A 7692-nucleotide genomic window follows, 5' to 3' on the forward strand; every position below is an offset into this window, starting at 1 on the left:
TCTCGGGAATTGTTTGGTCATTATTATTATTATTATCGTTATTATTATTATTATTATTATTATTATTATTATTATTATTATTATTATTATTATTATCGTTATTATTATTATTATTATCGTTATTATTATTGTTGTTGTTGTTATTATTATTGTTATTATTATCATTATCATTATTATTATTATTTTATTATTATTATTATTATTATTATTATTATTATTGTTATCGTCATTATTGTTATTATTATTATAATCATCATCTTCATCATCATCATCATCATCGTTATTATATTTCGTCTGTTGGGGATTGAATCCCATTTTGTAAACGGTGTTTTTTTTTTCCTGGTTAAATGAGACATCAGCAATGTAGAGTAAGGTGGGCACTTGAGATTGGAATGATTCAGCAGATTTAGAAGGAACCTAGGAAGAACTAATGTCCCTTGGTTCAATAAAAAAGAATAAAAAATGCCATACAAATTATTTTTAATTGGTCACCTGGTCATGTAATCAGCAGAAATGACAGGGGTACAGGGGTAGGTAACCCATTGCAATTCCAATTGAAGTCCAGCCTGCAGTCCATCCCGACTGATTCAACAGTTCACTTCCATCATTGCCATTAGTATTAACAGTTTTATGTTCATCACTGTTTACAATTTTCTTCCATTAACCATTAAAATGTTGCCATTTATCGGAGAAAAAAACAAGAAATCTAGAATGACAGAGATGCTCAAACAGTTGCAAGAGATATGATGGCAGGAGGGTTGGGGTAGTAAAGCCCTAAAATCATATGCTACCAGACCAGAGGTAACAGGTTCAAATGGGTATGTTTCTCAGGTTATTTGGTAAATATTTAAGGAATGAAAATGCAGTGATAGTAGTGGAAGGGCTTAGTTGTTCTTCAAAGCAGAAACTGTAATTTTTATCTGCCATCTAGCGGTGATCCAGATAAGATAAATTATAAATTGTTTACCTTGGAATGCATTGAGGTTGTGAGATGTTAGTATAGATAAATGGCTGATAGACAGCAAGCTGGCAGAACTGTTAGCATGCTGGGGAAAATGCTTAGCCACATTTCAGCTGTCTTTACATTCTGGGTTCAAATTCTACCTTGGTCAGCTTTTACATTGTCAATAAGATAAGCACCAGTAGAGCACTGGGGTTGATGTTATTGACCAGCCCCCACCCAACAACCCCAAAATTACTGGCCTTGTACCAAAATTTGAAACCAATATACATAAATGGCAGGGTGGAAATGAGAAGAGAGAAAACCAGAATATGAGAGGAATCAGAGTTTGGGGGAGAAGATGCCAAAAGAAAGAAAGACTAAGGAATATTTGGGAAGAAGTGGTGATAGCTTATCTCAAGAAGCTGACTTTCAGACAAGGAGAAGGATGTCATTGAAGATGATGATGTGGAGGAGGGTGACGATTTTGATGATGATGTTGATGAGGAGGATGATGACAACAATGATGAAGATGGTTATGACAATACTGATGATGATGATGATGATGATTCTTACAATGATGAAGATGATGAAAATAAGTATGATAAAGAAGACTAAGATGATCGTGACGACAACAATAATAATGGGGACAATGACAAAGATGATGATGATGATGTACGAAGCCTAGCTGAAAAGTATAGGGCATGAAAAATGGGGAATAACCTTGCAATAAAGTTACTGTTAAAATGGTGAGTTTTGAACAAAAAAATGTTTACTGAAATATCAGAGAGTCTTCCAAATGAAGCTGAATTCGAATGTTGCCAAAGTCAATTTTGTCTTTTATCCTTTCAGGGTAAAAAAAAATAAGAAGAAGAACCAGTTGAGCATTGAGGTTGATGTAATCGTCTTAGCCCCTCCCCTAAAATTGTTGGCCTTGTGCTCACATTTGAAACCAGTAGTTTAGTTCTAGGACAAAGCAATGAGCTGCCAGAATCATTAACAAAGTGCTGAGAGGCATTTTGTCTGTCTTTATGTTCTGTGTCTTAATTCCAATGAGGTCGATTAAATAAATACAAGTCAAGCCCTGGAGTCAATTACATCGACTTATCTTCCCCCACAAAAAAAAAAAAGAAAAGATTGCTGGCCAAAATTCGATCCATTAAATGTAGATCCATGTTTAATCAATACTGAAGAATATTGAAGTCCTGACAATCCATGTTTATTTTACAAGATCGTCTGCTGAATCATAGGAATTAAAACCAAATTACCATTAGTTTCAGAACAATCAGGAATTTATCTGAAGGATGCCTGGTATATTTTGCAGTTTAGGGAATTGTATAGCAGAAGCCCCCTCTTATTGGTTCTTGGCTAATATGTGAAATTTGTTATTATTATTCTTTTAACCATTTGCTGGAAGATTTGGTTGAACACTGGAAATGAAAGCTTTGTGCTATTATTTGTCCTAGTTCTTAAGATTCTGAGTTCAAATCCTGCTGAGGTCAGTTTTGCTTTTCATCCCTTCAGAGTTAATAAAATAAAGAGCCACTCAAGGACTGTGGGTCAGTGATATCAACTAAGTCCTCCTCACAAAATTATTGTTCTGTTACCAAAATTAGGCACCTTATAAACTGGCAGAATTGGTAGAGCATCAAAGGAAAATGCCTTGCAGTATTTGTTCAGGCTATATAGTCTGTGAGTTCGAATTCCTTTGTGGTCAACTTTGTCTTTCATCCCTCCAGACTTGATCAAATTAAGTACCAGTCATGTCGTGGGGTTGATTGGGTCAACTAAATCCTTCCTCTCAAAATTGCCGATCAAGTTTCTATATTTGTACAGAAGCCATCCTTAGGCATCAATTCCAAGAACTTTCATATTGCTTTCAAATTCCAGCACAGCCATGCTAACACCTTTACATGGATCATTGGAAATAATAACATGTTATGGTTTGTGTTTATCAGGATTGTTTTGTGGGGGGGGGGGAATTTAATTCCCATCCATCAAACCCAGTTCTTATTTCATTCCCAAATTTCATTCATCGATTTGTATCAAATTCTTAATTCACTGTGAATGGGTTGTAAATGGGTCTTTATTAAAATTGAATAAAGTCTCCCATAGTCTTTAGAAGTTTACTGGGGCCTTAACAAAAACTTCATGTTTATGTGTTTTGTTGATCCCTATCAAAATGTTCAAGTTACCTGGAATGCATAAATCAATATTGTGAGACTTTATTAAAATCGAAAGAGATGTTCCGTAATTTTGGGGAGTTTAACTGGACCTTAATAAAAGCTTCGTGTTTATGGATTGCTTCATTAAGTGATTAAACCTTCTGAAGACTCTTCCCATCCAAGTGGATGACTTCAGTTAAACTTACATTTTTCTGATAAAGATGAAGCACATCTTCAAGAGAAAGAACCTGGCTACTGATACATCATATTGAGAACTTTCTGATGAAGAACTAACGAAGCCGGCCAGAGAAAACAAAATCAGTCGGAATCTTACAGTCTCGTTGGGTTGTCCACTTAAGGTAAAAAAAAAAAACACAGATTTTAAAATGACTTCAGACAACCTAAACTAAAAATAAATATTTCTACTTGTGTTAGTCTTCGATGTTGGACACTTTTGATGTCAGGTCGGAACAAGACTGGAAACGCAACTGTGCTTAATAGGGGAGTGGCAAGATGGGAAGGGGGGGAGAGAGAGAGAAAGAGAGAGAGAGAGTAAAAAAGAGTGTGAAAAAATAAACATAATAAAGAGAGAAGTTAAGAGGGATAAAGAGAGAAATGAGATGGAAAAAGAAAAAAGTAAGATAGAAAGCAAAAGAAAGAGAGAGGAGGAAGAGGAATGAAGCAATTGAAGACAGAGAAAGAAGGGGAAGAGAGAGAGGTTTATAATAGAAGGAGAGCAAATGGGGAAGGGCAGGGGGGGGAATAAGAGAAAAGATTGTGATAAGAACGAGGAATAGAATGAAGGAAATTCAATGAGGCAAAGAGAAGGTGGCAAGAATAGAAATAGAAAGAGTTTGTAAAAGAGTGAATGAGAGAGAGAGAGAGAGAGAGAGAGAGAGAGAATTAAAGAAAGTTAAGAAGAGAGATTGAGAAAGATTTAAAATTCAATTTGCTAATAATATATTTTTGTGTGTTGAGGAAGGGGTAGTGAGTGGGGAGGTAATTGAATAAAAAAAAACCAACAGTTGAAGATCATCTGTTTGTCAGAATAAATTCTTGCTTTACGAAAGGCCAATTAACTATCTTATTGATGAAATGATTGGACAAACATTGCTTAACATGGCGTATAAAAGCCCACCAGACGAGAAATATTTTGGTAACCCATTTAGTTAAAATAAAATAGATAATAACAATAAAAAAAAGACCATCAACAAAGAACACTTTAAGAAACTTAAGTAAACATTATTAAAAGACAAAAAAGAGAAAAAAAATTAAAAGCAACGAAAAGATTTGCACTAATTAAAGTTTAGTGAAAAAAATCCAGCAAAGATCTTGGCATTCAAAGTCAAATATAATTGTTGTATTTTGTTTAGGTTCAAGGTAGGAAAATCTTTTATTTAGGTAGGAAGGTCTTTCATTTAGATTTAGGTGAAGGATAAAGGAGAATTCCTGACATTCTAAAATGGCATTAGAACTATAATTGAAGTGAGATGATTTTTAATTTCACAATCAAAACATTCTTTGAAGTCATTTGCATTATTGTTATTTAGTTCTTCAAATTCTGTAGTTGATTTTAGCCAATAGAGCTTAAGCCATGCTGAAGCTGCACCTCAAATGTTCAACAAAGTTAAACAAAATATGGATCTGTTATAGAGATTTTGCACTATTTATTTGGTGGAACTGATTGTCCTGAACCTTGGTTAAAATCTAGCATACAGTTAGTTTTTTAAAAACTTTTACCTATTAAACCAACCATACTTAACCAAAATGTTCTTTCTGTTTATATCCAAAGTGACCAGATCTGACCCCTCACACCTGCCCTACAATTTCAGTCTAAAAATCAACAATCAACAAGCTTACGGCCATATCATGTTGAAAGCACCGGTTCTTGTCCGATCACCGAAGTTAAGCAATGTCGAGCCTAGTTAGTACTTAGATGGGTGACCGCTTGGGAAACCTAGGTGCAGTAAGTGTAACATATCGTTTTGAATGGCAGTGCCCCAGCATGGCCACAGCTCATGAGCTGAAACTAAATGAAAATGAAAAAATGAAAATGAATCACATCATTTAAATCCCAAAGCTATGAAATAATGCATGATTAATTTAAACCAATGTGAATAAATAAACATTGGATTTGACAGAGTAATCTGAATGCCGAAAGACTAAGCTTATCTTAAACTTGGTTTACTCTCAGTTATTTTCAAATCAAGATTAAAATCTAGACTTCATTTCGTATCTTGAACCTACATTAAATATTATGCTACAGTTTATTATCTCGAAACTAAGTTTAAATTTGGATTACAACCAATTGAAAATCTAGTTAATGGTCAGTTAACTTTCAACTGACATAAAAAGAAAGGTTTATTAGTTGCAATAAATGTAAATCTGAGCCTAAGTCTGGTAACGGTTATTTTTAGTAAATCTAAGTCAAATACTCAGAATCCAAGAAAAATGTGGAATATTCTAGATTGACCATAATTGTTTTCCTCTCTTATTTTTTATCTCCCAAAGTTGTTGCTATTGTTGTTTAAGCATAGGTCAGGTTGATTTAACAGATCTTTGAGGAAACACATTCCATCTACATCCATCTTGTCTTCTTATGTGCAGGAAATTAAGGAATGTGTTATCCAATGTGTTTTAGTCTAAAATATTAGGTGTCCTTTGAGAGAGGTTTTGTTGCTATTTCTATCAGGTCAAATGACTGCATGATTTCACAGAGGTGCCCACATTGCTTCATTTCGACAGAATGTGTGAACAAGTGTATTATTGGTGGCAGATTCTCAGAGATCCAGTCACAAGTTCACTGACCTGACCTTCAAGGAGAAAGAACGACTGGGGTTTATTTGTAACTCAGCACAGAATAAGTATCACAAAGGAATTCATTTGGAAATAAAATCCAAATTTGACCATTTGACTGCGAGAGAAGGATAATAATTCAAACTTTTTAATACATGCATCTTCTGGTTTTAGATGAGGTGACCTTAAGCTTAAATACCAAGTTGACTTTCTTAACATATTAGTAGCAGTGTGACTATTGGTGCCAGTATGCAGGTGTTGTATGTGGTTGTCTTGTGGTTGTTCTTTTGGCAGTAGCAGTAGAATTATTGGTGTTTTTTGGCACCAGACTACTTGAACTTTACAATGCAAATTGCTTAACACATTCTTAACAGCATTAGTTGCTAAATCATGATTTTTCTATAAGTGGATGCCACTCTTAATGCCAACCATTTAATAGAGCTTATATCTTATTTTAAGGACTCATGGCACCAGCAAATAGAATGGAAAAGGTGTGGTCCCAGACGATAGCAAGGGAGGTGCACTGGAACAGACCATCATATATAATTATGTGTAATTAAGCCGTTATACAATTTGCACAAGTATTTTCCCTCAGTAATAATCTCCATGAAGGTACAATAGAGGTAGAGAACACAAGAAAGGTGACAAAAAGAAGAAATTTAAAGCAAGCTGAAGCATCTGAATGAAGGAGATGGCAAGAGTCTGAGAAATGTGTTAGAAGAGAGCTCATCTGTTGGCATATGTAGGTGAGGGACTTTACACCTATTAATCTATTAGTTGAATAGAGAGGGTTGCAGAATAGATTTTTTAAAAATAAACCGAACTTCTTTTATTGAGGAGATATTTCTATACTCAGTCAGATTCTGAATCAACCAAAGAATTCTGCTAATACTGGTTAATTTTGTTTCTTACAGGTTCATTTCAAGGTGTTTATTTCAAGGTGTTTCTGGCACATTCAGGAAACAGTCATTTCTTTATTGTCCTTGTCCACAGCGAGCTAAACATAGAGGGGACGAACAAGGACAGATAAAGGGATTAAGTCGATTACATCAACCCTAGGGCATAACTGGTACTTATTTAATCGACTCCAAAAAAGATGAAAGGCAAAATTGAATTTGAACCCAGAACTTAATGGCAGACGAAATACTGCTAAACATTTCGCCCAGCATACTAACGATTCTGCCAGCTCACCACCCTACATTCATGAAATATTGTCAAAGCTAGCAGAATCTCAAGTTCCCTTCTTTCTTTTTTTATTATTCTTACATAGACTTTCACAGATTTGTGAAAAGCAGATAATATATATGTTTTAAACATTAGCTAAACCATTTTAACTGCATGAGTGGAATATTGTTTTCAAGTTTTGACACAAGACTAGCCATTTGAGTAGAGGTGGAGGGGGGTGTAAGGCAATTACATTGACCCCAGTGTTCAACTGGTACTTCTTTTATCAACCCCAAAAGAATGAAAGGCAAATTCGACCTTGGTGAAATTTGAACTCAAGAAATCATGAAATGCTACCAGGCAGTTTATTGCCTTATCGTGGAATATTAAAATATATGCTTTTTTTTAATATATTTTAATATTTATTCCACATCATTTGTGGTCCACCTTCATCTAAAACCTTAAGCAGCAGCTTACTGGGATTATCTATTAATCCAGGCTAAAAATCACATAAACTTTGTTTGCCAAATCAGGATGCCAAACTAAATATATGTCTATTATAGAATATACAGTTTTGTATATAGAAGACGATGTTCTATCACCAACAAATATTTCTAAATTTATTCG

The 7692-nt window shown here is 34.5% G+C and overlaps 1 non-coding gene across 1 annotated transcript; it reads left to right on the forward strand.

Annotated features, from left to right (window-relative positions):
- Positions 1-4959: 4959 nt before the first annotated feature.
- Positions 4960-5078, forward strand: LOC115218708. Its single transcript, XR_003882254.1, has one exon. It is a non-coding gene; the product is annotated as a 5S ribosomal RNA (ribosomal RNA).
- The last annotated feature ends 2614 nt before the right edge of the window (positions 5079-7692 follow it).

This window comes from Octopus sinensis, linkage group LG13 (genome assembly GCF_006345805.1).
Source record: "Octopus sinensis linkage group LG13, ASM634580v1, whole genome shotgun sequence".
Taxonomy (NCBI): Eukaryota; Metazoa; Mollusca; class Cephalopoda; order Octopoda; family Octopodidae; genus Octopus; species Octopus sinensis.